The sequence below is a fragment of the Nicotiana sylvestris genome, chromosome 3 (genome assembly GCF_000393655.2).
Source record: "Nicotiana sylvestris chromosome 3, ASM39365v2, whole genome shotgun sequence".
In the NCBI taxonomy this organism is placed as follows: Eukaryota; Viridiplantae; Streptophyta; class Magnoliopsida; order Solanales; family Solanaceae; genus Nicotiana; species Nicotiana sylvestris.
In genome coordinates, this window is record NC_091059.1 from 146,861,709 (window position 1) to 146,885,421 (window position 23,713).

Below are 23,713 nucleotides of genomic sequence, written 5' to 3' on the forward strand. Positions count from 1 at the left end.
TTTGGGCATGTATTGATTAATTTATATAACATTTGACTAGTTTCGGATTGTTCGGCAGCTAGTTGAGGCTTATGAGTGAATTTGAGGCCAGAAAGTGAGCTTTGAGACGAGGTAAGTCTCTTGCCTAACCTTGTAAGAGGGAATTTACCCCATAGGTGATTTAAATTAATGTTTGCTTCTAAATATGGGGGCTACATACGCACGAGGTGATGAGAGTCAGTGCGCAGCTACTAATTATGCTTATGTCCGAGTAGTTTAGGACTCAAATCATGAAATACTTGAAATGTTTGTGCCTACTTGTTAATTAAATTGTTTAAATCATATTGGAACTTGATAAAGGAACTGTAACAGAACGAATTTCATTTGCTTGAATTTAGAGCGGATTACTTGACCGTTAATGGAAATTGTATTACATTGTGTATTAGCCTTGTAATAACGTTTAAGTCAAATGCTTATAAAGTACCCTCATTTCTTATGGAGTGGGCCAAATGCCTTGGCAGTTGAATAGATGCATCTATGGATCGTGTCGCACGTCCCTCAGTAGTGTACACGTTATTCTAGAATGGGTCGTACGACCTCAGCATAAATCATGCTTAATAATACTCGGTGCCTAATCATACTTAATATTATTTTGTGACTTGTGAGTTTACAATTATTAATGACAGAAATTTACTCGGAATTTATTAATTTGTGAAAGAATTATTGGTTCATGCTTGTTAATGAGTTATTATTATTATTACATATCCCATGCTTATTTAGAATTTATGTATTATTATGGTTAGCCCATAGTAAGTGTCGATGTCGACCCCTCGTCACTACTTCTTCGAGGTTAGACTTGATACTTACTGGGTCCATGTTGTTTGTGTACTCACGCTACACTTCTGCACTGACCGTGTAGGATCTGAGGCAGGTGCATCTTACCATCACACTGGCGTGTATCCCCATTACTCGGAGGCCTAGTGGTGAGCTGTTTCTTGAGCCATTCCGGAAGCCTAGTACTCACACTACACTTCTGCACTGACCGTGCAGGATCTGAAGCAGGTGCATCTGATGATCACACCGGTGCGTATCCCTGTTATCCAGAGGCCTAGTGGTGAGCTGCTTCCTAAGCCATTCCGTAGCACCTAGAGTTTCTCCTTTGCATTCATTTCTGCCTATTTTTATTTCAAATAGTAGCTAGAGTTTTGTATAATCTATTAGTGCTCATACACTTGTGACACCATGTTTTGGCACACACTAGCAGACTTGTGGTTTTGGATTATTATTATGGTTATGATTGCACTCAGCTACTTTTGTTTTATTTATTTAAGCCTGATGTTTCTTAAATCTGTAATTAAGGAAAAATTTAATTACTTGAAAATTTATTAAAAAGAGAAATTACGTGGTTAGTTCACTATTGGCTTGCCTAGTGGCGGTGCTAGGCGCCATCACGTCCTATTGGAGAATTGGGTTGTGACAATTGTTGTGGACCGTATATACCGATTGTGTGTAGTGACTATTGGGGGACTGGAGACTAGAGTTGATCTCTTATTGCTTAGTATGGTTGATTTTGACATGATCTTGGGTATAGATTGGTTGTCTCCATGTCATGTTTTTCTGGATTGTCACTCTAAGACCGTGACGTTGGCGATGCCGGGATTTCTAAGGATTGAGTGGAGAGGTTCTCTAGACTATATTCCCAGTAGGTTGATTTCATATTTGAAGGCCCAACGGATGGTTGGAAAGGGTTGTTTATCTTATTTGGCCTTTGAGGGGATGTTGGTGCTGATACCCCTACTATAGATTCTGTTCCGGTGGTACGAGATTTTTCGGATGTTTTTCCTGCAAACCTGCATGGCATGCCACCCGATAGGGATATTGACTTTAGTATTGACTTGCACTCAGCATATTTCTACTCCTCCGTATTGTATGGCACCGGCTGAGTTGAAGTAATTGGAAGAGCACCTCCAGGAACTTGTTGATAAGGGGTTTATTAGTCCTAGTGTTCTGCCTTGGGGTGCACCAGTTCTGTTTGTAAGAAAAGGGATGTTACTAAGCAGATGTGCATCGACTATAGGCAGTTGAACAAAGTTACAATCAAGAACAAGTATCCATTGCCGCGCATTGATGATATATTTGACGAGTTTCAGGGAGTGAGGGTGTTCTCTAATATTTATTTGAGGTCTGGGTATCACCAGTTGAAGATTCGAGACTCAGATATTCTAAAGACAACATTCAAGAACCGTTATGGTCATTATGAGTTCCTTGTGATGTCTTTTAGGATGACCAACACCCCAACAATATTCATGCATATGATGAACAATGTATTTCAGCCTTATCTCGACTCGTTTGTCATAGTATTCATTGATAATATCCTGGTGTACTCTCGTAGCCAGGAGGAGCATGCCCAATATTTGAGAATTGTGTTGCAGTGGTTGAGGGATGAGAAGCTTCATGCCAAGTTCTCCAAGTTTGAGTTTTGGCTTAGTTCAGTGGCGTTCTTGGGGCATGTGGTGTATAGTGAGGGGATTCAGGTGGACCCAAAGAAAATATAAGCGATTTAGAGTTGGCCCAGACCGTCCTCAACTACAGAGATTCTAAGCTTTCTCGGCTTGGCCGGTTATTATCGTCGCTTTGTGGAGGGTTTCTCATTTATTACATCTCGTTTGACCAAATTGACCCAAAAGGGTGTTCCTTTTAGGAGGTCGGATGAGGGTGAGGAGAGCTTTTAGAAGCTCAAGACTGCCTTGACTACAACTCAAGTTCTAGTTTTGCCTTCAGCTTCAGGCTCTTATACATTGTATTGTGATGCTTCTCGGATCGGTATTGGGTGTGTCTTGATGTAGGAGGGTAGAGTGATTACTTATGATTTGCGAAAGTTGAAGCCTTATGGGAAGAACTACCATGTTCATGATTTGGAGTTGGTTGCCATCGTTCATGCGTTGAATATTTGGAGACGCTATCTCTATTGTGTGTCTTGTGAGGTATTTACAGATCATCAGAGTCTCCATACTTGCATAAATACAAGGACCTAAATTTGAGGTAGTTGAGATGGTTGGAGCTCTAAAGGACTATGATATTACTATTCTGTATCATCCCAGGAAGGCCAATGTGGTGGTCGATGCCTTGAGTATAAAGGAAATGAGTATGGGTAGCCTTGCATTTCTTCCTGTTGATGAGAGACCGCTTGCAGTTGATGTTCAGGCCTTGGTCAACTAGTTTGTGAGATTAGATGTTTCGAAGCCCAATTGGGTTCTGGCTTGTGTGGGTTCTCGGTCTTTCTTATATGATCGCATCAGAGAGTGACAATATGATGATCCTCGTTTGCTTATCCTCAAGGACAAGGTTCAACATGGTGCTGCCAGAGATGTCACTATTGGGATGATAAAGTGTTGAGGATGCAGGGCTGGATATGTGTGCCTAATGTAGAGGGGCTACGTGAGTTGATTTTTGAGGAGGCCCACAATTCGCGATATTTCATTCATCCGAGTGCTGCAAAGATGTACCAAGACTTGAGGCAGCACTATTGGTGAGGAGAATGAAGAAGGATATAGTGGGGTTTATAGCTCGCTGCCTTAACTGTCAGCATGTAAAGTATGAGCATCAGAGACCAAGTGGATTTCTTCAGAGGCTAGAGATTCCAGAGTAGAAATGGGAGTGGATCACCATGAATTTTGTAGTTGGGCTCCCATAGACTTCGAGGAAGTTCGATGCTACTTGGGTGATTGTGGATCGACAGACGAAGTTTGCACACTTCATTCCAGTTGGGACTACTTATTCGTCAGAGCGGTTGGCTGCGATTTACATCTGCGAGATTGTTCGCCTTCACGGGGTGCCAGTGTCCATCATTTCAGATCGGGGAACGCAGTTTACATCACAATTTTGGAGATCTATGCAGCGAGAGTTAGACACCCAGGTTGAGTTGAGTACATCATTTCACCCTCTGACGGACGGACAGTCCGAACGCACCATTCAGATATTGGAGGATATGATACGCGCTTGTGTCATTGATTTTGGGGGTTCTTGGGATCAGTTTATACCGCTCGCACAGTTTGCCTACAATAATAGCTACCGGTTAAGCATTCAGATGGCTCCATATGAGGCTTTGTATCAGATACGATGTCGATCTCCGGTGGGTTGGTTTGAGCCGGGTGAGGCTAGGCTATTAGGTACTGACTTGGTTTAGGATGATTTGGACAAGGTTAAATTAATTCAGGATGCTTCTTAAGATGCAGTCTAGAAAAAAAGTTACGCCGATAGGAAGGTTCATGATGTTTCTTTCATGGTTGGGAGAATGTACTACTCAAGGTTTCACCCATGAAGGGTGTTATGAGGTTCGGCAAGAAGGGCAAGTTGAGCCCTTGGTATATTGGGCCGTTTGAGGTGCTTCAGAGGATTGGAGAGGTGGCTTACAAGCTTGCCTTTCCACCTAGTTTGTCGAGTATGCATCTAGTATTTCATGTTTCTATGCTCTGGAAGTATGTCCGCAATCCGTCTCATGTTTTGGATTTCAACACGGTTTAGTTAGATGGTGATTTGACTTATGATGTGGAGCCGGTGGCCATTTTGGGTCGACAGGTTCGAAAGTTGAGGTCAAAGGATATAGCTTCAGTGAAGGTACAGTGGGGAGGTCAAACATTTGAGGAGGCTACTTGGGAGACCGAGTGGGAGATGCAGAGCAGATATCCACACCTATTTGAGAATCCAGGTATGTTTCTAGACATGTTCGAGGATGAACGCCTGTTTAAGAAAGGGAGGATGTAACAACCCGGCGGGTCCTTTTGAGATTTATAGCCTCATTTCCTTTTTATTGCTCATTTTGTACTTTATAGGTGTTATGTGACTTGTCGGGCTAGTCGGTTCGGGTCCGGAGGGATTTCGGAATGAATTGAGACACTTAGTCTCAAAGTTGAAAGTTTAAGTTAAGATGGTTGACCAGATGTTGAATTATATGTAAACGACTTCGGAATGGAGTTTTGATGGTTACATTAGCTCCGTTGGGTGATTTTGGACTTAAGAGCGTGTCCACATTGTGATTTGGAGGTCCGTAGTAGAATTAGACTTGAAATGGCTAAAGTTGGAAATTTGAAAGTTTGACCGAGAGTGGACTTTGTGATTACAGTGCTCGAATTAGAGTCCCGGGAGTTGGAGTAGGTTCGTGGTGTCATTTGTGACTTGTGTGCAAAATTTGGGGTTAATCGGACGTAATTTGATAGGTTTCGGCGTCGTTTGTAGAAGTTGAAATTTCTTAGTTTTCAATAGGCTTGAATTAGGGTGTGATTCGTGGTTTTGATGTTGTTTGAGGTGATTTGATGGCTCGACTAAGTTCGTATGATGTTTTGGGACATGTTGGTATGTTTGGTTGAGGTCCTAGGGTAACGGATCGAAAATGGGACTTGCTGCATGGCTGAAGTAGGGAGTTTGTTGGTGTAACCGCACCTGCGAAGCTTTGATCACAGGTGCAAGCTCGCAGGAGTGAGCGGAGGAGCGCAGATGCGTCCAAGATTGGGAAGGACTGTGGTCGCAGGTGCGGCGTGATGGGCACATAAGTGGATTATATGCAGGTGCGATGGGGATTCCGCACCTGCGGTTGCGCAGATACGGGGGAAAGGATCGCAGAAGCGGAGGCCCAGCTTCAGTGTTTCACCGTAGAAGCGGAATTTTGGTCGCTTCTACGACGCCGCAGGTGCGGTTAAGTGGCCGAAGAAGCAGAAAGGCTGGACAGAATGTTTAAATTCAAGGTTCGCGATTTTCTTCATTTTTGAACATTTCAAGCTCGGGTTTGGGCGATTTTTGAGAGGATTTTAGAGCAGTTTTTTTAGGTAAGTCACTTGTGCTCATTTTTATTTAATAATCTTGTTTCCCCATTGATTTTCCCACCTAGATTGTGTGGTTCTGAGGTAAAATTTGGGGGTTTGAGGCTAGGGATTTAGAGAGTTTGATTTGGGGATTTGGTATCGGATTATGGTAGATTTGGTGTGGTTGGACTCGGGGTTGAATATACTTTCGAGTTTGTTGACTTTTATCAGATTTCGAGACATGGTCCCGGGGCCCGGCTTTTGAGTTGACTTTTGATTAATAGTATAATACTTTCTTATGGAATTAATTCTTTTATCCTGTGTTGATTGTATCGCATTGTTTGTGGCTAGATTCGAGGCATTCGGAGGCCGTTTCACGAGGCAAAGGTGTGTTGGAGTAGATATTTGCTTAGTCTGAGGTAAGTAAACATCTAAAATTAGTCTTGAGGGTTTGAAACCCCGAATTTATGTGTTATATGATTGGTGTTGAGGTGACACACATGTCAAGTGACGAGCGTACGGGCGTGCACCATAAGAACTGTGATCTGGTCGATTTCGTGGAATTGTATAGCTGATTTATCTTGTATATATCCATGTTTTCATCATGTGATAAAGTAACTGAGCTACCAATCATACTAGAAATCATGATTAGGCTATATGTTGGTACTGTTGGGACCCATAAAGGTCGTTTCTTGCTGTTGACTTATTGATTACAATGAAATTTTGTACTCATTCATATTTATTCATTGCATATCATATCTCAGTCTCTGTTGCTATTTATTGATACGTCATATCATCATTTTCGGGCTATTTTCATGACATTGTGAGCCCGAGAGAGAGTCTGGAGAGATTGATGACTAAGTGAGGCCAAAGTCCTGATTATGAGTGACATTTATGGGATCGAGCTGCACGCCACATCAGGTTTTATTGATTTATGCTTGGATCTGGCTTATGATAACGCTTGGGATGAAGGATCCCCTCCGGAGTCTGTATATACCCCTAGTGAACGCAGTTGATTTATATTGAGGGATGGATCTTCCCTGGACATGGATCTTGTCCGGATCATTTATACCTAGGGATGGATCTTCCCCATGGGTTGGATTCGCCCTAATCAGTATTGAGTGACTGGCTGTCAGTTGATGTATATATATCCGGATGCATCTTCCCTGGACTGGATTGGCCATATACAGTACTGAGTAATTGAGTATTTTGAGAGTGTGAGTACACGAGGCTTTCAGCATTGTCACGACCCAGATTTTCCCACCCTCGGGAGTCATGATGATGCTTACTAGTGAAAGCTAGGCAAGCCAATCATTCCAAGCATTTACCTTTTTCATCTTTAAATCCCTTAGCAGTTATGGATTAACATTTGCAACATCAGCGGAAATAATAAAGCGGAAGAATGAAATATAACAAATTAAACATTACCAATACAAATTCTTAAACATAAACTACCCAGAACTGGTGTCACAATTTCACAGACTGTCTAAGAGTACTACAAATAAGGGTCTGAAAGAAAAATACAAGCTGTTTCTGAATTACATAGAAGAAACTCAATGGGAAGATAAAAGGAGATGTCAAGGCCTGCGAACGCCAGCGGGACTACCTCGGGTCGCCTGCTGGACTGAAGGTAGAAACCTCACTGCGGTCCAAAAGCTGCAGCACCGGGATCTGCACACAGTGCAAAGTGTAGTATTAGCACAACCGATCCCATGTGCTAGTAAGTGCCTAGCCTAACCTCAGCGAAGTAGTGACGAGGCTAGGACAAGACTACCAAATAAACCTGTGCAGTTAAATCATATACTACGGAAAATAAAAGTAGAAACTAGTAGTTAAGATGGGAAGGGGGAAACATGCTACGGGGAACAACAAGTATCAACAGAAAAAAAAAAAAGCAAATGAATGTAAAGGACACCATAATCCAATTATCAACAAGAATCAAAAATCAAGGCAAGTGCACGGCATCACCCTGCGTACTTTTACTCTAGTCCTCACCATAAGAATCAATAAAATCGGCACGACATCACCCTTCATGCTTTTACCTCACATAATCATGGCACAGAATTATCCTTCGTGCATTATCACTCATATCATGACACAGAATTGTACATCGTGCGGCACAGCATCACCCTTCGTGCTTTTACCTTACAATATCGGTACGACATTACCCTTCGTGCATTAACACTCTCAAATATCATACATGGCATCACCCTTCATGTTTTACACTCTTCCTCACCCAAGCAACAATCACAAGGCAGTTTGGGCAAGGGAATCAATAATATTTCAATAAAATTCCGGCAAGGGAACAATAGCAATACAACAACATGCCGGCAAGGGAAATAATATCATGAATAATAATGTCCCGGCAAGGGAGATAATATCAAAAGCAATAACATCCCGGCAAGGGAGACAATATTATAAACCTATTATATTTTCCACAATTTCTTCACAACTCATTTCTCAACTTGAGCCAGCGCTCTACAATGTTCAATTACCAATAATACTTCCACAAGTCTTGTTCATCAATAGAAATCATCATATAAAGCATGAACAATATGAAACAGAGTCACATTAATCATAGTATAAGACTCACGGGCATGATTGACACCAACGTATAGATACTCGTCACTATGCCTATACGTCGTACTCGACAATTAACACATAGCAAATAAGACTCAACTCTTAATCCCTCAAGCTAAGGTTAGACCAAACACTTACCTCAAAGCCACGAACACAATCAAGCCTCAACTACCGCTTTACCTCTTGGTTCCACTTCCAATTCGCTTATATCTAGTCACAATTTACTTAATAATATTAGTAAATGCTAAATAAGTCAATTCTAATGCATGAAAATAAGTTTTCTAATGATTCCCCCCAAAGATAAAAAATTGACCCCGGGCCCGCTTGGTACAAACCCAAAATTCGGATCAAAACCCGATTACCCATTTACCCCCGAGCCCAGATATATAATTGATTTTGGAATCCGACCTCAATTTGAGGTCTAAATCCCCAAATTTCAATATTCTTAGGTTTTACCCAAAATTCCCAATTCCACCATGAAGACCCTAAATTCTAGGATGAAATCTTGTAAAAAGAAGTTAAGGAGTGAAAGAAATAAGTTAAAAATCACTTACTAGTGTTTTGGATAAGAAAGAGTGTTTGAAAAATCGCCTCTTATGTTTCAGGATTTTGAAAATCGAAAAATAGCTAAGAGTCCCGTTTATATACTCCTCTCACACCCTCACAGTGGATCGCATAAAAAGAACCGCGGCCACGGAGCTCCACCGTGGACCGTGAAATATCGAGCATGGCCGCGAAGACTCAACCTTGCTCACCGCTGACCGCATAAATCCCCCACGGTGGCGAAAATTCCACCACGGACAGCGAAACCTGACTTCAGAGACCTGCAATTTTCTCTGAACCTGCAACTGTAATGTTCTAAGTCTAAATGCACTCCGAGGCCTATCCAAACTCACCCGAGCCCTCAGGGCTACAAACTAATCATGCACACAAGTCTAAAAACATCATACGGACTTGCTCGTGTGATCAAATCATCAAAATAACATCAACAACTACAGATTCAATCTCAAACACATTGAAATTTCCATTTTCTCTCAACTATGGGTCCGTTTTATACCAAACCACTTCCGATTCTTACCAAATTACACATAAACAACTTAATTATTATTTCAAACTTGTACCGGACCTTGGAACTAGGATACAGGCCCGATAACATCGAGAATTACATCAATTCACTTCTAAAAATCTTTATATTTTCCAGAAAATAATTTTCTTTAAAAATTAATTTCTAGGGTTTGGACCTCGGAATTCGATTCCGCGTATACGCCCAAGTCCCAAATTTTACTACGGACCCTACGAGACCATCGGATCACGGGTCCGGATCCGTTTACCAAGAATGTTGACCAAAGTCAACTTTATTTAATTTTAAAAGCCAATTTCCTTATTTCACTTAGTTTTCACATAAAAGTTTTTCGGAAACACGCTCGGACTGTGCTCGCAAATTGAGGTAAGATAAAAAGAGGTTTTTAAGGCCTCAGAACATAGAATTTACTTTCAAAACTAGTCATCATAAGCACGGTGCATCACATTCAGCATGTGCATTGGCATGTAGATGTAGAGAGGTTATATTCCCATATCATTGAGAATTTGTCTATCTCACTTGTATTGAGTTTATCTATTGAACTTGAAAGCATGCGTACATTTCTGTACTGTTATTTCTATATTGAACTGTACCTGCTGGGTTCATCATTGCTTTCAGTCCAAAGGATAGATTTGCTTGGTTGTACTTACGCTACACCCTACACCTTATGTGCAGATCGAGGTGCTTCCGATCATGAAGATTGCTATGTTGCGGAGTCTGGGTTTTTGGAGATCATTGAGGTAGCTACTTGGCGTCCACAGACCTTGACTCTCCTCCCTGATCTTTATTTTATGTTTCAGATTTATTCTCTAGACGTTGTATTAGACTATATCCCTATATAGTTGCTCATGTACTCGGTGACATGTCGGTTTTGGGAGAGATTTTGTATTGAGTTGTGATTTCTTATCTTGTTTTAAAAAGGTTTTCCTTAAATTTAATTGCTTCCGTATTTTTCAAATCTTTAGAGTGTTGAAAATGGTTAAGTAGTTGGCTTGCCTAGTTCTATGATAGGAGAAATCACGCTGGGTTAGTTTTGGGTCGTGACAGTATTTGGTTGAAATATCCTTACGTCATTCCTAAACAAAAGGCAAGGGGAAAGATTGGAAAGAAGGAAAGACTACACGAAGGTGTCCCTTCCAATATGTTAATCAAGACAGTGGATTGATGTAGAGATTTACAGACTGGTTGAAGACGGATGCCGGGGAATATGATTTCATGCCATTCAGATTAGCTAGAATCGATATTCCAAAGTCATCCTTTATAACTCTGATCTTATGGATGAAGTAAGTTATTAAGTTTGTTTTTTTGAATTGGTTTTGTACTGTATTTCTTGAAACTTCAGTTTTATGTTTGTTTTAAAGTTTTTGTACTGTAATTTGGTAAACTTCAGACTTATGCATGCTTAAGTGGACGTTTGGACATAAGAAATGTATAATTTCAAAAAAAAATGGTATGTGAAAATTTGAATTGTGTTTGGACAAGAATATAATTTGGGTTGTTTTTGAAGTTTTGTGAGGGATATGAATGAAAATTTTGAAAAAAACTTTTTTGGAGTTTTTCAAATTTTCGAAGAATTCCAAAATTCATTTTCAAGTGAAAATTGCAAAATTTATGGCCAAACACTTATTTCGAAAAGAATGAAATTTTTTCGAAAAAATGATTTTTTTTGTGCAAACGGGCTCTAAGTTTTTTAGTTCATTTGCTAAAATTTCATATTAAAAGATGCTGAAGTTTTGTCCTGCAGTCTGTAGTTTAGCAATGAGTTTTTCCCTAAAAATTTTAGACTAAACATGCTGAAATTATTTAGTTCATTAGCTAAAAATTCAGACTAAATATGCTGAAGTTTTTGTCTTGCAGTCTCTAGTTTTGTAATGAGTTTTTTTTCTAAACTTTAAATTAAACATGCTAAAGTTTTTTAGTTCATTTCCTAACACTTCATACTGAACATACTTAAGTTTTTGTCATGTAGTTTGTAGTTTTGTAATGAGTTTTTTTCTAAACTTCATACTTATGCATGCTAAAGTTTTTTAGTTTATTCCCTATACTTATTTTTACTCTAAATTATATTGTGGTTAAGTTCACATATTTTTCTTTTGTTTTTGTTCATTTGCAACATATTGAAGTGGACGTATATTTCTTGCGCACAAATATTGCTATCACCTTCCAAGTTATCCAAAATCAAAATGTATAGTAATAAATTTACTTTTTGATCAGTATATGACTAAGTTGGCTAGTTTTCATCCTTCATATGAACAGAAGGAGAAAATTAGAATAAGGAAGGAAAAGAGAATGGAAGAGAAAAAGAGCAAATGAAAGAGAAAGCGGACTATCAAAAAATAATTGATTGAGGAAGCTGTGGATTATGAAGAAGAAGTGGAGATTGAGGAACTTACCGAGATTACCTAGTTTATTGAAGAATCAACTGCTGAAAAGGTGGCCAACTACGTAAGAGGCATTGACCTTTCATGTGGTATCTCATGGGCATCTGCCGAAAATATATTCTTTCCATTTCGACTTAAGCCAAGAATTGGCCAGTCATCTACACACTACTTCCTTAAATTTTTACACTTTAAAATCAAAACTATATATGTGTACGATTCCTTGAGCAATTCACCATATGAGAGTGCGTTGGAACATGTCCAAAATTATGCCCGGTTGATCCCACACTTGTGTGACGACTCGGCCAGTCATCTCATGAATTACTGCTCTGTTTCCCCCATTTCTGCTTCTTACTGCTTTGTCTATCGGTTCTATGAGTGATCGGGTTGGTTGGCTTGGTTTCGGAAAGGTTTTGAGAAGGTTTGAGACACTTAGTCTCTTTTGAGGAAGTTTAAATTGGAAAAGTCAACCAGATATTGACTTATGTGTTAGAGGGATCGGATGTGAGTTCTGATGGTTCAGATAGCTTCGGGAGGTGATTTGGGACTTAGGAGCGTGATCGGAATGAGTTTTGGAGGTTTGGAGTAGATTTAGGCTTGAATTGGCGAAGTTGAGATTTTGGCGGTGTCCGGTTGGTAGGCAAGATTTTGATATAGGGATCGGAATGGAATTTCGAGAGTTGTAGTAGTTCTGTTGTGTCATTTGGGATGTGTGTGCAAAATTTCAGGTCATTCGGACGTGTTTTGGTTGGGTTTTTGATCAAAAGCGGAATTCGGAAGATTTTGGAAACTTAGGCTTGAATCCGATGTGTTTTGGTAATTTCGGGATTTGTGTTGTAAATTGATTATCTTCATTTGGGATTCATTCCCTTAGAATATTTTAACGCCGTGATTCTGATTTTTGATAGATTCGACGCGAGTGGAGGCCGATTTGAGGGGCAAAGGCGTCACGGGCTAGAGATTTGGCCAGATTGAGGTGAGTAATGATTGTAAATGATGTTCTGAGGGTATGAAACCCCGGATTGCACATCGTTGTGCTATATTGATATGACGCACATGCTAGATGACGAGCGTGGGGTCGTGCACTGTTGGGGATTGTGACTTAGTCCGTCCCGAATGACTATTTTGCTACATATTTGACTTAAATCTATTTGCTATCATCATTATTTGGGCTTAATGCCATATTTGGGCTTCGTGCCAACCATTTGAACCCTTAGGGAACTTTTATTGATATTTTCTCGTTGTTTTGACTTTATACTTGAACCCAGTCATGTTATATTTCACTGTTTTCGTACTCAGCCATGTTTACTCTGTTTTAACACTTAAATCTTTTAAATAATATTTTGGGCTGAGAATCATGTTTTACTGTTGCCCGAGTGGCTTGTGAGGATTTTGACTGAGTAAGGCCGAGGGCCTATGTTGTGAGTAAACATTTGATATTGATTATGAGGTCGAGGGCCTGAGATATGTATGCCACAAGGTGGCTTATTGATATGGGGTCGAGGGCCTAGTGATGATGCCACGAGATGGCTTGATATTGCGCTTGGGCCGTAAGGGGCCCCTCTAGGAGTCTGCACACCCCTAGTGAGCGCGGGTACCTATTGTGATGTGAGATATAGCCTGATTTGTTCTGAGATATTTCCCGAGGGGAGGATTTGGTTATACTGTGCCCGAGGGGCGAACCTTTATGTGTTTATTTTCCTTAATTGCTTGTCATTTATCTGCTTAAATTGTTGAAAAAGGTTTTCATGAAGTTTAATTCAAGTTAAATGACTTTCACATATCTTTCACTGGTTTTACTGCTTCATTATAGTCTGCAAATGTGATTTACATGATTCCTGCTTTCAGTCCTTATTTATGATTATTACTCATTGAGTTGGAGTACTCACTTTACTCCCGGCACCTCGTGTGCAGATTCAGGCACATGTGGTCCCGCTCCCGAGTGCTGATCTTTCCAGCTCAGGCGAATCCGAGAAGTCTCTAGGTAGCTGTCGGCGTTCGTGTCATGACCCCGGTTCGCCCTCCGTGAACCATCGTGATGACACCCAGTCCTCTACGACTAGATAAGCCTAAATTGTGGAAGATAACCAAAGTGTAGAATAAAAACAAATTAAAACAGGATGAAGAGTGATAAGATGGAGTTTAACAGTGTTGCTCAGCATACACAATATATAACTCCCAGAAACCAATACATATCTCCAAGACCCGGAAACCCATGAATCACAAGCTAAGAGATACATAAGAAGCTCTAACTCCAGAAATGTCTAACCAAAAGGAGAATACTGAAGGGCTATACTATTACAGAAAGATAGAAAAGGACTCCTCGGTCTGTGGACGAGGCATATATACCTCGAAGTCTCTACAGAAGCGCCTCGCCTCAAGGATGATAAGACAGAGTGAAAGTACCTGGATCTACACATGAAAAACATGCGCAGAAGGGGCATGAGTACACCACAGCGGTACTCAGTAAATGCCAAGCCTAACCTCGATCAGGGCCTTACTGAGGTTAAATAAAATACAAAGTATAACAGTGTAGAACAAGACAGTATAACTAAGTGCATCAGTAAGAACTAACATAGAATAGAAAGAGCAACAAACTAGAACAGAGGCAAAATAATCACTGAGGAAACACAGCTCAACAAAGAGATAGCAACCGAGGATCTATCAGGATACCGTCCTGTAGCCCCCAAATATAAATGTCCAGTGGATCTCCCGAGTATCGTCCCGTAGTCCAACTCATAGTGCACCGGGGATCTACCAAAATCTCGTTCTGTAGTCCCCAAATGTAAATACCCAGTACTGGGAGAATCTACCGGGTGCAGTCCCGTAGTTCCATATAACTGTGCAGGGGGATCTATCGGAATCCCACATCCGTAGTCCCAAATAAATAGGTAAGGGGATCTACAGGAATCCCACATCCGTAGTCCCAAATGTAAATACACAGCAGCAACATGGGAATATATTCAGCAAATGTCAGTTTCATATTAAGGCAAACAGGTAATTCTAGTCTAGCATGCTGCACAGAATTCAGGTAAAACAGTTTGAGCAAATAAAGCAATTAAATCATTTAGACATGCCTTCCTAAGCTAACAACAGGTTTAAAGTGCAAGTAATATAAATAGGAAAGGAAACCTACTAGTAATTACTTAATGAAAATTGGATTTTCAACAATTAGCACAAGTACACACTTGTCACCTCACGTACAAGGCATTTCAATTAACAATAATACTAAATCCTAAGGGGAAGGTCCCTCACACAAGGTTAGGCAAGCCACTTACCTCGAACCGGCTAAAAATCAACCCGAAACCACGCTCTTGCCACTAGTACTCGAATCCAAATGACCCAAATCTATTCAATTCAATTTCATAACATAAATAACACTTCAAGTAACTGATCCTACAAAGAAAGTCTAAGCTAATACACGAAATTAGGTAAAATGACCAAAACGCCCCTCGGGCCTACGTCTCGAAATCGGTTAAAATTTATATTTTTAGAATCTTCATACTCTCACGAGTCTAACCATACCAAAATGATCCAAATCCGATGTAGAATCCCCAATTAAAACTCAAATCTTTGGTCTAAGAACTTTTCCCAATTTTTCATACAAATTCCAAAATTTAATGAAGAATTCATGTTTAGATTAATGGGTTACAAGCAAAAAGGAGTTAAGAATTGTTACCCAATCGATATCTCTAAAAATCCCTCAAAATCTCGCTCAAATTCGAGCTCCCAAACTTAAGTTTTGATAAAAATGGCTAAACCCTCGATTTTGAAATTTATATTCTGTCCAGATGTTTGTACATCGCGATCGCGTAAAATGATGTGCGATCGCGAAGAGGAAAATCTGATGGCTCCTGAACTGGGCTATGCGAACGCGTGATGAAGCACGCGAACGCGGAAGAGGAAAAGGTCAGGTTTACGCGTTCGCGGATGGGGCAATGCAAACGCGAAGGGGAAATGGTCACAGTACACCCGGCTCCTAGTTCTACTATGCGAACGCGAATAGAGGGATGTGAACGCGAAAGAGGAGAGGGCATACTTCCGCGATCGCGAGCCTAAACATGCAATCATGAAGAACAATTAAATCATCCTACAAAATTACAATATGCGAATGCGGATGGAAGGGCACGAACGTGATTAAGGAAACCATATACCAGCAGTTCTGCAGTTCCAACAAGTTCCAAAATGACCCGTTGAGCATCCGAAACACACCCGAGGCCCCTAGGACCTCGACCAAACCTACCAACCAATCCTAAAACATCATTCAAACTTGTTCCAACCTTCAGAATGCTCAAAACAACATCAAAACACCTATTTTCATCGGATTCAAGCCTAAGAATTCCAAAAACTCTAAAAACACGATTTCGATCAAAAAGTACACCAAAACTCGTCCGAATGACCTGAAATTTTGCATACACATCACATTTAACACTACAGAGCTACTCCATCTTTCGGAATTCCATTTCGACCCTCAGATCAAAATCTTACTATCGAACCGGAAACTTCAAAAATTCAACTTTCGGCATTTCAAGCCTAAATTAGCTACGGACCTCCAAAACACAATTTGAACACGCTCCTAAACCTGTAATCACCCAACTGAGCTAACGAAACCATCAGATTTCCATTCTAAGGTTGTCTTCACATTGTTCCAATTACGGTCAACTTTCCAACACTTAAGCTCTCATTTAGGGACTAAGTGTCCCAAAACTCCCCAAAACTCAAAACTGAACATCCCGGCAAGTCAAAATAGCAGAAATAAACTCAGGGAAAGCAGTTAATAGGGGATCGGGGCTGAAATTCTTACGACGATCGGCCGGGTCATCACATACTCCTACACTTAAACATTCGTTCGTCCTCGAACGAGCATAGAGACATGCCTGAAGTAGTGAAAAGTGAGGGTAACGGCTGCATATATCCTGCTCGGTCTCCCAGGTCGCCTCCTCAATCGGCTGACCCAGCCATTAAACCTTTACCGAAGCAATGTTCTTTGACCTCAGCTTTCTAACCTGCATGTCCAATACTGCCACTGGCTCCTCAACATAAGATAGATCCTTGTCCAACTGGACTGAACTGAAATCTAACATGTGTGACGAGTCACCGTGATACCTACGGAGCATCGAAACATGAAATACCGGATGAACTCTGGCCAAGCTGGGAGGTAAGGCAAGCTCATAAGCAACCTCTCCAACACGCCTCAATATCTCAAAAGGTCCAATAAACCTCGGACTCAACTTTCCCTTCTTCCCAAATCTCATAATGCCCTTCATAGGCGAAACCCGAAGCAGAACCCGCTCTCCAACCATATAGAAAACATCACGAACCTTCCGGTTCGCGTAACTCTTCTGTCTGGACTAGGCTGTACGGAGTCTATCCTGAATCACTTTAACCTTCTCCAAAGCATCCTAAACTAAGTCTGTGCCCAATAATCTGGCCTCACCCGGCTCAAACCAACCCACCGGGGATCTACACCGTCTACCATATAAAGCCTCATACGGTGCCATCTGAATGTTGGACTGATAGCTGTTGTTGTAAGCAAACTCCGCCAATGGCAGGAACTAATCTCAAGACCCTCCAAACTCAATCACACACGCACGGAGCATATCCTCAAGAATCTGAATAGTGCGCTTGGACTGTCCGTTAGTCTGAGGGTGAAATATTGTACTCAACTCCACCCGAGTACCCAGCTCATGCTGAACGGCCCTCCATAACCATGATGTGAAATGAGTACCTCTATTTGAAATGATGGACACTAGAATACCATGCAGACGAACAATCTCCTGGATATAGATCTCAGCAAGCCGCCCCGGAGAATAAGTAGTACATACAGGAATGAAATGAGCGGACTTGGTCAGCCAATCCACAATCACCCAAATAGCATCGAACTTCCTCAATGTCCGTGGGAGCCCAACTAGAAAGTCCATGGTGATCCGCTCCCACTTCCACTCCGAAATCTATATCTGCTGAAGCAATCCACCCGGCCTTTGGTGCTCATACTTCACCTGCTGACAGTTGAGACACCGAGCTACAACCAAACTATATATTTCTTTATCCTCCTCCACCAATAATGCTGCCGTAAATACTGATACATCTTCGTGGCGCCCGGATGAATAGAGTACCGGGAACTATGGGCCTCCTCTAAAATCAACTCTCGGAGCCCATCCACATTTGAAAAACAAATTCGACCCTGCATCCTCAATACCCCATCATCACCAATAGTCACATCTCTGGCATCATTGTGCTGAACCTTGTCCTTGAGGAAAAGCAAATGAGGGTCATCATACTGTCGCTCCCTAATACGATCAAATAAGGAAGACCGAGAAACCAAGCAAGCTAGAACCCGACTGGGCTCCGAAAGATCCAATCTCACAAACTGACTGGCTATGGCATGAACATACATCGCCATAGGCCTCTCCGGTGTTAGTAAATAAGCCAAACTCCCCAAACTCTCAGCCCGACGACTCAAAGCATCGGTCACCACATTGGCCTTGTCTGGGTGATACAAAATAGTGATATCATAGTCCTTCAGCAACTCTAACCACCTCCTCTGGCACAAATTTAGATCCTTTTGCTTGAACAAGTGCTGCAAGCTCCGATGGTCAGTATAAATCTCACAGGGAACCCCGTATAAATAATGGTGCCAGATTTTCAGGGCGTGAACAATGGATGCTAACTCAAGGTCGTGGATAGGGTAATTCTTCTCATGTATCTTCAATTGTCTGGATGCGTAGGCAATCACCCTACCGTCGTGCATCAACACTGCTCCGAGGCCAATCCTCAAGACATCACAATAGACCATATAAGACCCCGAACCTGTAGGCAGTATCAAAATTGGGGCTATGATCAAAACTATCTTGAGCTTCTGAAAGCTCGCCTCACGCTCCTCCATCCACTAGAATGGAGCACCCTTCTGGGTCAACCTAGTCATGGGGCTGCAATCGATGAAAACCCCTACACAAAATGACGGTAGTAGCCCGCCAAACCCAGGAAACTGAGGATCTCGGTAGCTGAGGATAGTATGGGCCAACTTTGTGGCTTCTATCTTCTTCGGATCCACCTGAATACCCTCACTCGATACCATGTGGCCTAAGAATGCCACTGAATCTAACAAAACTGACATTTCGAGAACTTAGCATATAACTTCTTCTATCTCAAAGTTTGAAGCACAATCCTTAGGTGTTGCTCATGACTCCCCGATTCCGGGAGTATACAGAATATCATCAATAAAGACAATGATGAACGAGTCAAGATACAGCCGGAACACACTGTGCATCAAATGCATAAAGGCTGTTGGGGCATTGGTCAGCCCAAATGACATAACAAGGAACTCGTAATGACCATACCAAGTCCTGAAAGCAGTCTTCAGGATATCTGGCTCCCGAATCTTCAACTGATGGTAACCTGAGCGCAAGTCAATCTTAGAAAACACCTGTACGCCCTGAAACTGGTCAAACAGATCATCAATACGAGGCAAAGGATGACGGTTCTTCACTGTAACCTTGTTCAACTGGTGATAATCAATACAGATACACATAGAACCATCATTTTTCTTCACAAACAAGACAGGAGCACCCCAAGGTGATACACTGGGCCGAATAAAACCCTTATCAAGCAATTCTTGTAACTGATCCTTCAACTCAGGAGGAGCCATACGATATGGAGGAATAGAAATCGACTGAGTGTTGGCAACAGATCAATGCCAAAATCAATATCTCTATCAGGCGACATGCCTGGAAGATCAGCTAGAAACACATCGGGAAAGTCCTGTACTATTGGGACTAAATCAACTGAAGGGGTATCAATACTGACATCTCTCACATAAGCTAAATATGCGTCACACCCCTTCTCAACCATACGCTGAGCTTTAAGAAAAGAAATAACTCTACTGGGAGTGTGATCTAAAGTACCCCTCCACTCAACACGCGATACACTTGGCATAGCCAGCGTCACGGTTTTGGCGTGACATTCAAGAATAGCATAATGGGGTGACAACCAGTCCATGCCCAAGATAATATCAACTTTTACCATGCTGAGCAACAATATATTGGCTCGGGTCTCAAAACCACTAAGAGCAACCAAACACGACCGATAGATGCGGTCCAAAACAAGAAAATCTCCCACGAGAGTAGAAACATAAATAGGGGAACTCAAAGAATCCCGAGATACACCCAAATGCGGAGCAAAATAAGAAGACACATAAGAATAAGTGGAGCCTGTATCGAATAGAACCGATGCATCTCTGTGATAAACCAGTATAATACCTATGATGACAAAATCGGAGGCAATAGCCTCGGTACGAGCAAGAAGAGCATAGTATCGAGCCTAGCCTCCCTCTCTAGGGCGACCTCTACCTCCCCGACCTCCACATCTGGCTGGCTGAGTAGGTGGGGTAGCAACTAGAGCTGTAACCATAGCCTGAGAACTCTGCGGGGCATGCTGCGACTGAGAAGCCTGTGAAGGTGCACCCCTCCCAAGTCTGGGGCAATCCCTCACCATATGACGGGTGTCACCACACTCAAAACAAGATCTTGGAGGATGTGGTGGTTGTGACTGGCTCGGGCTAGGTCTGCTGGACTGACCTCTGAAAGTACCCCGCGCAGGAGGCGCGCTAGATATCGGTGGTGCATAATAAGGCTCATGAGGTCTAGAAGGAGCTGGAATATCACTGGCTGCTGGAAGAGCTGAATGAACAGAGCGAATCATATAACCTCTACCATGACGACCTACTACTGGGGCACGGGCACTAGAGAAATGGCCCGACTCTCGAGACCTCTTGGCCTCCCTCTCCTCTCTCTCCCTAGCATGTATACCCTCAACCTTCTTAGCAATTCTCACCACATGCTGATAAGAAATATCCATCTCCAACTCACGAGACATGCTAGACCTGATACTGGGAATAAGGCCCTCAATAAACTAGAGAACTCTCTCGCGACCAGTAGAAACCAAGGCCGGTGCATGCCTAGCCAAATTGGTGTAACGTACAGCATTCTCTGAGACAGTCATAGTACCCCTGGCACAAATGCTCAAACTCTGCGCACCATGCGTCCTTGAGGTTATGAGGAACATACTCTCTCAGGAACAGATCTGAAAATTGAGTCCAAGTCAGTGAAGCAGCCTCATCCGGACTGTCTAACTCATAGGTGCGCCACCACTCATAGGTAGATACTCGAAGCTGGAAGGTAGTGAAGGAAACCCTTCTCGATCCTGATATACCCATGGTACGGAGAATGCGGTAACTCTCATCTAGAAATCCCAGAGCATCCTTTGATGCTAGACCGCTGAATATAGGAGGTTTGTACCTCTTGAACCTCAAAAGCCTCAGTTACTCCTCCTCGGAAGTCGCTGCCCTATCCTCGAGCTAAACTGGCACTACAGGCGGTACAAGAATAATCTCAGGGACCTGCTCAATATGCACTCGTTGCTTAGGAGTGCCGGCGGCAGGAGTCTGTGCTCCTCCCCCTGCCTGAGATGTAGTTGCAGCAAGGGGAAGCAACCCTGCTTGAGCCAGAGTGGTGTACATGCTCATGAACTGTGCTAGTCTCCTGAAGAGCTGGAGTAATAGTAGCAGTAGGCGTGTCAGGTGCCTGGACTCCGGCTGGAACTACTGGTGGTACCTCGGCGGCAGCTCGCGCAGGTGCTCTGGCTGCACCATGTGCGCGTCCTAGGTCTCTACCCCGGCCCCGACTTCTGGCGACTCTCGTATGGGCGCCAGTGCCTGATCATTTTAGGTAGCGCGTGTCCTCACCATCGGTAAGAGAATAGAAGATAGAAGTTTAGAATTGTGATATCAAAAATCTCGCACGACAAAGAATTCAAATGAAGTGGAATTTTCCTAACGGTTACATAGCCCCTCGTAGATATGTACAGACATCTTTGTACCAATCAACGAGACTCTACCGGCTTGTGATCCATGACTCCTATGAACCTAGAGCTCTGATACCAACTTGTCGTGACCCCGGTTTGCCCTCCGTGAACCATTGTGATGACACCTAGTCCTCTACGACTAGGTAAGCCTAAATTGCGGAAGATAACCAAAGTGCGGAATAAAAACAAATTAAAATAGAATAAAGAGTGATAAGACAGTGTTTAACAGTGTCGCTCGGAATACACAATATTTAACTCCCAGAAACCAATACATATCTCCAATACCTGGAAACCCATGAATCACAAGCTAAGAGATACATAAGAAGCTCTAACTCCAAAAATGTCAAACCAAAAGGGGAATACTGAAGGGCTATACTATTACAGAAAGATAGAAAAGGACTCCTCGGTCTGTGAATGCAGCATATATACTTCGAAGTCTCTACAGAAGCGCCTCGCCTCAAGGATAATAAGACAGAGTGAAAGTACCTGGATATGCACATGAAAAACATGCGCAGAAGTGGCATGAGTACACCACATCGGTACTCAGTAAGTGCCAAACCTAACCTCGGTTGGGTAGTGACGAGGAAGGTCAGGGCCCTACTGAGGTTAAATAAAATACAAAGTATAACAGTGTAGAACAAGACAATATAACTAAGTGCAACAGTAAGAAATAACATAGAATAGAAAGAGCAACAATAACTAGAACAGAGGCAAAATAATCACCGAGGGAACACATCTCAACACAGAGACAACAATCGGGGATCTACCAGGATAACGTTCTGTAGCCCCCAAATGTAATTGTCCCGTGAATCTCCCAGGTGTCGTTCTGTAGTCCAACTCATAATGCGCCGGGGATCTGCCGGAATCCCGTTCCGTAGTCCCCAAATGTAAATACCCAGTACTGGGGGAATTTGTCGGGTGTAGTCCCATAGTTCCATATAATTGTGTAGGGGGATCTACCGGAATCCCACATCCGTAGTCCCAAATGAATAGGCAAGGGGGATCTACCGGAATCCCACATCAGTAGTCCCAAATGTAAATACACAGCAGCAACATGTGAATATATTCAGCAAATGTCAGTTTCATATTAAGGCAAATAGGTAATTCTGGTCTAGCATGCTGCACAGAATTCAGGTAAAACAGTTTGAGCAAATAAAGCGATTAAATCACTTAGACATGCCTTCCTAAGCTAACAACAGGCTTAAAGTGCAAGTAATATAAACAGGAGAGGAAACCAACTAGTAATTACTTAATGAAAATCGGATTTTCAACAATTAGCACAAGTACGCACTTGTCACCTCACGTACAAGGCATTTGAATTAACAATAATACTAAATCCTAAGGGGAAGGTCCCCCACACAAGGTTGGGCAAGCCACTTACCTCGAACCGGCTCAAAATCAACCCTAAATCATGCTCTTCCCACGAGTACTCGACTCCAAATGACCCAAATCTATTCAACTCAATTTCATAACGTAAATAACACTTCAAGTAACTGATCCTACAAAGAAATTCTAAGCTAATACGCGAAATTAGGTAAAATAACCAAAATGCCCCTCGAGCCCACGTCTCGGAATCGGGTAAAATTTATATTTTCAGAATCCTCATACTCTCATGAGTCTAACCATACCAAAATTATCCAAATCCGATGTCAGATCCCCAATCAAAACTCAAATTTTTGGTCTAAGAACTTTCCCCAAAATTTCATACAAATTCCGAATTTAATAAAAAATTCATGTTTAGATTAATGGGTTACAAGCAAAAAGGAGTTAAGAATCATTACCCAATCGATATCTCTAAAAATCCCTCAAAAGCTCGCTCAAATCCGAGCTCCCAAGCTTAAGTTTGGATAAAAATGGTTAAACCCTCGATTTTGAAATTTTATATTCCGTCCAGATGTTTGTACATCGCGATCGCATAAAATGATGTGCGATCGCAGAGAGGAAAATCTGATGTCTCCTGAACTGGGCTATGCGAACGGTGTGATGAAGCATGCGAACGCAGAAGAGGAAAAGGGCAGGCTTACGTGTTCGCAAAC